At 42.9% G+C, this 8,475-nt stretch overlaps 1 pseudogene; it reads right to left on the bottom strand.

Moving 5' to 3' along the window:
* Nucleotides 1-5,097: 5,097 nt before the first annotated feature.
* On the bottom strand, nt 5,098-6,096 carry LOC127204224 (glyceraldehyde-3-phosphate dehydrogenase-like; annotated as a pseudogene).
* Between the last annotated feature and the right edge of the window lie 2,379 nt (nt 6,097-8,475).

Here is an 8,475-nt window from a genome sequence, read left to right as displayed (position 1 = left end):
CAAATAAAAATAGGCATAGACATTTCAAAAAGACTGAGTGCTCTCAATGATAGCATTTATTGGATTGGGCAGCAAGTGCAAGCTATTAAATGTTGATTGACCATCAACAGCCATATGATCATTCTTATATTTGTATTTCTGATTTACATTATAATAAATATAAATACACGTGGGAAGTGGTTAAAAACCCATTTAGACTGAATATAGACTCAACACAACATTATTATTGACCTTAGCCAATTACATCAAGAAATACATTCATTAGAACATTCTCATTTGTCAATAGTTTCTGACCAACAGTTTATAGATGAATTTCAAAGTGCCTTACAACATCACAATTCTTTTAATATTTTCCTAGATCAAGCTACTAAAATCCTGATAAATTTAATATTAGTTGTTATTATTCTTTTATTACTTCTGACAGGCTGCCTGTGCATCCTGTGTCATCCTTGAGCCTGGGTCCTGCTTCTTCCCATCAGAAGGGCCAGGCTCCCATATGCACAGGTGCTGGAATGGGAGGAATGAAGCTTAAGCCAGACAGGTGGGTTAGCAGGATCTCAGTATGACGGTGAATGCCCAAAGCGGAGGAAGCCTCTCCCCTCTTCCCTCTTCCCTCTTCCTCCTGCCTCCCCTCCCCTCTCCCCTTCCCCTCCCTCTTCCGTTTTCCTCCCCCTCCCCTCTCCTTCCCTCTCACTCTTTTTTGTTTTTGTTTTTTAATTGAAAAATAAAATCATTCATATTACATCTCAGTTGCTATCCCATCCCATGCATCCTCCCATTCTTCTCTCCCTCCCGCTTTCACTCCATTTCCCTTCCCTATGACTGTGACTGATGGGGACCTCCTCCCCTGAATATGATGCTAGGGTATCAAGTCTCTTCTTCGTAGTCTGCTATCCTTCCTCTGAGTGCCATCAAGGGGACATGGCCAAATATGGGGCACCAGAGTTCGTGTGAAAGTCAGTCCCCAGTCTCCACTTAACTGTGGAGAATGTCCTGTCCCTTGGCTAGATCTGGGTAGGGGTTTGATGCTGACTGCACATATTGCCCTTGGTTGGTGCCATAGTTTGAGCAGATACCCTGGGCCCAGATCTGCCCATCATAGTGTTCTTCTTGTAGGTTTCTAGGACCCTCTGGATCCTTCTATTTCCCCATCTCCTATATTTCTCTTACCTAGAGTCCCAATAGGATGTCCTCACCTCTATACCACTTACCTGGTAAGTGAAGAGTTTCATGAGACATGGCTCTTGGAGTATATACCATTTGAGTCTCTCTGCTTCTGGGTTAACTCACTCATTATGATCATTTCTAGTTCAATCCATTTGTCCACAATTTTCTGGAATTTCTTGTTTTTAATAGCTGAGTAGTATTCCATAGTGTAAATGTACCACAGTTTCTTTATCCATTCTTCTACTGAGGGACACTTAGGCTGTTTCCAGGTTCTGGCTATTAAGAATAAGGCTGCTATGAACATGGTTGAGCATATGTCCCTGTTGTATGCTGGAGCATCTTCTGGGTATATTCCAAGGAGTGGAATAGCTGGGTCTTGAGGAAGCCCTATTCCCATTTTTCTGAGATAGTGCCAGACAGATTTCCAAAGTGGCTGCACTAGTCTGCATTCCCACCAGCAATGAAGGAGTGTTCCTCTTTCTCCACATCCTCGCTAGTTTGTGGTGTTGCTTGAATTTTTGATCTTAGCCATTCTGATGGGTGTAAGATGGAATCTCAGAGTTGTTTTGATTTGCATTTCTCTGATGACTAAAGACATTGAGCATTTCTTTAAGTGTTTCTCAGCCATTTGAGATTCCTCTGTTGAGAATTCCCTGTTTAATTCTGAGCCCCATTTCTCAATTGTATTATTTGATTTGGTGGTGTTTAATTTCTTGAGTTCTTTATATATTTTGGATATTAGACCTTTGTCAAATGTAGGGTTGATGAAGATCTTTTTCCAGTCTGTACATTGTCGCTTTGTTCTCTTGACAGTGTCTCCTGACTTACAGAAGTTTCTAAGCCTCATGAGGTCCCATTTATTAATTGTTGACCTTATGGCCTGGGCTGTTGGTGTTCTGTTCAGGAAGTCATCTCCTTTGCCAATGTGTTCCAGGCTCTTCCCCACTTTTTCTTCTAACCAATTTAGTGTCTCTGATTTTATGTTAAAGTCTTTAATCCACTTGGACTTAAATTTTGTGCATGGTGAAAAACATGGGTTTAATTGCATTTTTCTACCTGTAGACATCCAGTTAGACCACCACGATTTGTTGAAGATGTTGCCCTTTTCGCATTGAATAGATTTGGCTTCTTTGTCAAAAATCAAGCAGCTATATGTGTGTGGATTCATTTCTGGGTCTTCGATTCGATTCCATTGATCCACCAGCCTATTCCTGTGCCAGTACCATGCAGTTTTAATTACTGTTGCTCTATAGTACAGCTTGAGATCGGGAATGGAGATTCCTCTGGAGGATTTTTTATTGTATAGGATTGTTTCTGCTATTCTGGGTTTTTTGTTTTTCCATATGAAGTTGAGAATTGATCTTTCAATGTCTTTAAAAATTGTGTAGGTATTTTGATAGGGATTGCATTGAATCTGTAAATTGCTTTTGGAAAGATGGCCATTTTTACTATGTTAATTCTCCTGATCCACAAACCAGGGACGTCCTTCCATCTTCTGATGTCATCTTCAATCTCTTTCTTCAGATATTTAAAGTATTTTTTTCAAACAAGTCCTTCACTTGCTTGGTTAGAGTTACTCCTAGATATTTTATATTGCTTGTGGCTATCGTGAAGGGTGTAGTTTTCCTAATTTCTTCCTCTGCATGATTGTCATTTGTATATAGGAAAGCTACTGACTTTTTTGAGTTAATTTTGTATCCAGCCAATTTGCTGAAGGTGTTTATCAGCTGTAGGAGTTCTCTGGTGGAATTTTGGGCGTCACTTATGTACACTGGACAGGGTTTCTCAGTGTAGCCGTGGCTGTCCTGGACTTGCCTTGTAGACCAGGCTGGCCTTGAACTCACTGTGATCTGCCTGCTTCTGACTCCCAAGTGCTGGAATTAAAGGTGTGCCACCATGCCTGTCAATAGTGACACAGCTCTTTCAGTGGCACAGCTTTTCTAGTGATAGTAGCTCTTCTTTACTGGGGTGGGGGATAAGGGCTGTATAAACCTTGGAAACTGGGTACGGGTTTTTGGGGGTGAATATACATCTTTCGATGGGACTGAGGTTCTGGGAATCCTTCATTTGCATGGAGAGGAATTCCAGGTGCTAGGTGGACATGTCCTTATGAGGAAACCTGAAACCTGGTCACCAGGCTATGTAATTATCTCTAGAGTTGGCGGAGGTGGGGGTTGCAAGACTATGTGTACCAGGACATGGAGTCATAGAACAGGGAGGGAGCGATCGTTACTCCTGAGGGGCTCACGATGAGATTTTCAGGGTTTGGATACTTTGCTGCAGGCTGGTTCCCCCAGTTGCATGGTTCAAGTGCCCCATGTCCAAGAATCCAAAAAAGGTTTGATTCTCCAAGATATGGTTTATGTCACTATGATGCTACACAAATGTAAGTGGGAGGTGGCTGGGTCTAGAAGGGTCTACAGTTCCTTCCTCAAGCACTAACCCTAATGCAGATGTGTCTATGTGACTGAGGAAAATGGCAGGCAAGAGATAATGACCGGCGAATGTCCTTCAGGAAAAACAATACCATAAGGACAGGGAAGTGTGGAAGAGAGGACTCAGATAAAGGTATTTGTGACACTGTTTGCTCACACTGTGCTTGTGGGGCTATCTTTAGTAGTTAGCTAAGCGATGTACAAACAGCAGTTGTGGGGAAAAGGTGTTCATTTATGAACTGAACCCAGAGTCCCCGTATCTCCTGTTACTCCCCTTTCCAGTTCCCTGTGTTGCAACATGGCTGCTGTCTTGGCTATCGAAGGGATTTGGGAGTGCGCCCCTGTTTCTATTTTTTGAATAGTTTAAGAAGGATTGGCTGTACATCTTCTTTGAAAGTCTGGGAGAGTCCTGCACTTGGGCTTTTTTTTTTTTTTTTTAAACTGGAAGGCTTTTTATTACTATTTCAATATCTCTTTATGTTGTTGACTGCTTCTTGGTTTAATTCTGGCGGTTTGGATGAATCTAGAAATTTACCCATTTCTTTTAGGTTTTTCATCTTAATAGAATACTGGATTGTAAAATATTCCATTATTTTCTGAATTCCTCTTCTGTCTGTTATAATATTTACATTTTCATTTCTGATCATGTTAACTTGGGGTTTCTCTTTCTTTTGTTTAGTTGTACCAAAGGTTATCCATCTTGTTTGCCTTCTCTTAAAACATAAACTCTATGGTTGGTTGGTTCTTTGCATTGTTTTCTTTGCTTCTGTTTCATTAATTTGTGCTCTGATTTTCCTTATATGTGACTTGTGCTTTTTATCTTGAAGCTTTAAATACAACTTCTTTATTCTGTCTTCTTAGTCTTTTAGCTACGATATGCCATCAGTACTTTCTTTTCTGTACTTGTCTATTTGGTATTCTGTATACTTCTTGTAGATGTTTGGGGATAACTTTTACTTTGGGGAAGTTTCCTTCTATGATCATGTTGAAGAGCTGGTCTAATCTTTAACTTGGGATTCTTCTCCCTCATATATTCCTATAATTAGAAAGTTCGGTCTTTTAATGATACCCCATCATTTTTACATGTTTCTTTGCTGTGTTTAATTTTTTTTCATTGCAGTTCCTTACTTATTTTGTCTGGTGCCTCTATTTTATCTGAAAGTACTGACAGTCTACATTATGGTTGATTAGTTCTATTTGTAAGGCTTTTCTTTGGGGTTTCTAGTTGTATTACTGGGTTTTAAATTTCATCTTAAATGTTCTTCTATTTCCAAATTATTTTCTCCTTTTTTTTATTTTAGGTGCAGTGAACTTTGTTGATGGTATTCAGTAGAGTCAGGATCCCTGGGCCCCTCCCATTATTCTGGGGTCTAGGATGGAAACTGTGTGGGGAGATGCTCAGTGTCAGGGGCTGAGTTGGGACAGGGACTCCTCAGCAGCCAAGGGCCTCTCTCTTGCTCTCATGTCCTTGCTGGGATGGGTGGTCCATGGCTTCTTACTGCTTGGAGACCATATAGGCCATGAGGTCCACTACCCTGTTGCCATAGCCATATTCATTGTCTTACATGGAAATGAGCTTTACAAAGTTGTCATTGAGAGCAATGCCAGCCCCAACATCAAATGTGAAAGAGTGAGAGTCGCTGTTAAAGTTGCAGGAGACTACCTGGTCCTCAGTGTAGCCCAGGATGCCCTTTAGTGGGCCCTCAGATGCCTGTTTCACCACCTTCTTGATGTCATCATACTTGGTGAGTTTCTCCAGTCTGCATGTCAGATCCATCATGAATACGTTGAGGGTAGGAAAACAGAAGGCCATGCCAGTGAGCTTCCTGGTCAGCTCTGGGATGGCCTTGCCCACAGCCTTGGCAGCACCAGCAGATGCAGGGATGATGTTCTGGGTAGCTCCATGGCCATCATGCCACAGCTTTCCAGAGGGGCCATCCACAGTCTTCTGGGTAGCAGTGATGGCATGGATGGTGGTCATGAGTCCTCCTATGATGCCAGAGTTGTCATGGATGACCTTGGCCAGGGGGGCTAAGCAGTTGGTGGTGCAGGAAACATTGCTGACAATTTTAAGTGAGCTGTCATACTTCTCCTGGTTCACATCCATCACACACATAGGGGCATCCACAGAAGGGGCAGAGATGATGACCCTTTTGGTCCATCCTTCAAGTGGGCCTTAGCCTTCTCCATAGTGATGAAGACACCAGTAGACCTCACAACATAGTTGGCACCAGCATCAGCCCATTTGATGTCATCAGGATCTCGCTCCTGGAAGAGGTGATGGCCTTCTCCTTGATGACGAGCTTCCTATTCTCAGCTTTGACTGTGCCCTTGAACCTGCCCTGGGTAGAGTCATACTGGAACATGTAGACCATGTAGTGGAGGTCAATGAAGGGGTTGTTGATGGCAACAACAATATCTACTTTGCCAGATAAGAAGCCCTGGTAGCCAGGCACCCACTGTGGCCAGATCTGTTTACTCTGACCTTCACCATCGTGTCAAGGGAGGAAGCTGGCATGCACGAGAAGATGCACCTGTCTCTGGAACAGGGAGGAGCAGAGAGCCTAAATTCTGTTCTGGATTATCTTCTTCATTTCTATCTGCCTTGTGTTTTTGTTTTCTTGGCCACCACTCAGGTTTTTATTTTTCATGGTGTTTCCCCCTTAGTTTTATTGAGTTGTTTCATTCTGTCTTCACTAGACTCCTTGAATTTTTTAAATGTAATTTATGAAATTAAAAAAATTCTGTGTCCTTCTTTTTATCTAAGTGATTCTAATTCCCAAACATTTTTTTTCAGAATGTTTAGGTTTAGAGGTAATAGGTTTAGAGGGGAGATACTGGCTTGAGCTTTCATATTGTTTGTATTTTTGCAATGAGATCTAGCCAATGCAAACTTCTTTTGTTTGTGTTTGACTTGAACAGAGAAGGTTAGGGCAAAAACCAGGGTGGGTTGGGCCTCATCTTAGTTAATGTTTCTATTGCTGTGAAGGGACATCATGACCATGGCAACTCTTTATAAAGAAAATTATTTAACTGGGACTGGCTTACACTCCCACCATCATCATGGCGGGAAGCATGGTGGCATGCAGGTGGACATGGTGCTGGAGGAGCCAAGAGTTTTACATCTTGATCTGCAGGCAGCAGGAAGAGACTGCCACACTAGGCCCGGCTTGAACATCTGAGACCTCAAAGCCTGACCCCAGTGACATATTTCCTCTAAAAAGGCAACACTTACTCCAACAAGGCTATACCTCCTTATAGCACCACTCCCTTTGGGCCTGTGGGGGCTATTTTTATTCAAACCACCACAGGCCTATATTCTGGAAGTGGCTTGGATGAAGTGAAGTGGTGAAGTGAGTTGGACAGGGAGACTGCATTGGTGAGCAGAGGTGCATCCTGTTCTGAGCTTGGTGTGTAGGGGTAGATCTGGGGGCTGGATATGGTGTGAAGAGGAGAGATTCAGACAGTTATAACTCTAGACTCTAGAGAAGGCTATGCAGAATCTGGCTGGATGGAAAGGTTTACTGTTGTCTATGGGTCAAGGGGCAGGCAGGGCAGGGCCTGGAAAAAGCCTAGGTGTTTGTTGCATGATGCAATCAAGTGTGGGCCAGCTAGGGCAGGCACCGATATGGGACATAGACTAGATCTGGTGAGTTATGCAGAGTGCATGGAGGGGAGGGTCAGGTGGAATCACCTGGGGTAGGATGTGCACATCTGGCTAGATGGAGAGGTTGGGTGTGGCTTGGGAGGAGCATGTGGAGTCAGGGCCAGGCAGGTCAGCTCTGGAGGCATCCTAGAGGTTGGTTATGATGCAAATCCTATCTCCATAAGTGCCAGTACCAGGTGTGGTGTCCTCAAACTTAAAGGCTGGGAAATTATTCAGGATACCTCTGTGGTGTCCTTGGGACATCAATAGACAATCCTACAACAAGAAAGAATCCAATGGGATTCTATGTCGATTCTATATTGACCATTAGATGGTGACTTTAACTGATTTATAAAGCTTGTAGGCATCTGTTTGTTATATAGGAGTCTTATGTAGCAAACAGGTCATTGCAGTTCTATTATCTGCTTTTAGAAGAACTGTTGCGTGCACGCGCGTGCACACACACAAATCATGAGTCTTGCTAACATCTATGGCAAAACCTGTCTGGGGTTCTTTAGATGGTTTTCTTGGCTGTTTTTGTCCTCCAATGAGGGCAATACTGCCCCAACAATTTTCTTAACTAAGCTCCCAGTGAGAATAATAATAGTACCAACAGCTTCACTTTCTGTGTATTATAGATGTTACCCAGCTTGCATAGCATTATCCAAAGATATACATTGCTATCACGTGACTATTTCACGTTCTGGATCTTTGACGTCCTTTAAGTTTATCATAGCCCCTTAGATTGACCCTCTTCTGAGGATCTCTAACTGCCTTCTCTTTTGCATAACTATTTTTGCTATCTAGGAATCAGTGTGCCCCTAAACCCCTAACAGTAGTTAGGTTGACCTCTGAGAGGGAGTTAGAAAGTTTCCCTGACCTTGTAAATTGTGCTTCTCCCAGCATTGCTCAAGGGACCTCATCAGTGAAGATTGAGCCTATGTCGCCAGGGCCCCACATTTGTTCATAGCCCCCACTTCCCTACTCCATTGGTTTCACTTAGCCTGACCAATGCAACCTCAGCATCCCCACCTTTGCTCCACAAGACTACACAGTGCCCTCTGGCATTAGCATTTCCCCTAGCCTTCTTGCTTTCAACTTTTCTGACTTGTCTTCTGATTCTCAATATTTCTGGGGGACCTAACTTCCTTGCTCTAGGCAAATACTTAATCATCTCTCCTAATTCAAACCTAACTCTGAGGCCAACTGTTAGCTCTGACGTCCCTT

This window comes from Acomys russatus, chromosome 20 (assembly GCF_903995435.1).
Source record: "Acomys russatus chromosome 20, mAcoRus1.1, whole genome shotgun sequence".
Lineage (NCBI taxonomy): Eukaryota > Metazoa > Chordata > Mammalia > Rodentia > Muridae > Acomys > Acomys russatus.
The sequence above is the reverse complement of the archived record's forward strand: the minus strand, read 5'-3'. Positions and strand labels throughout refer to the sequence as shown.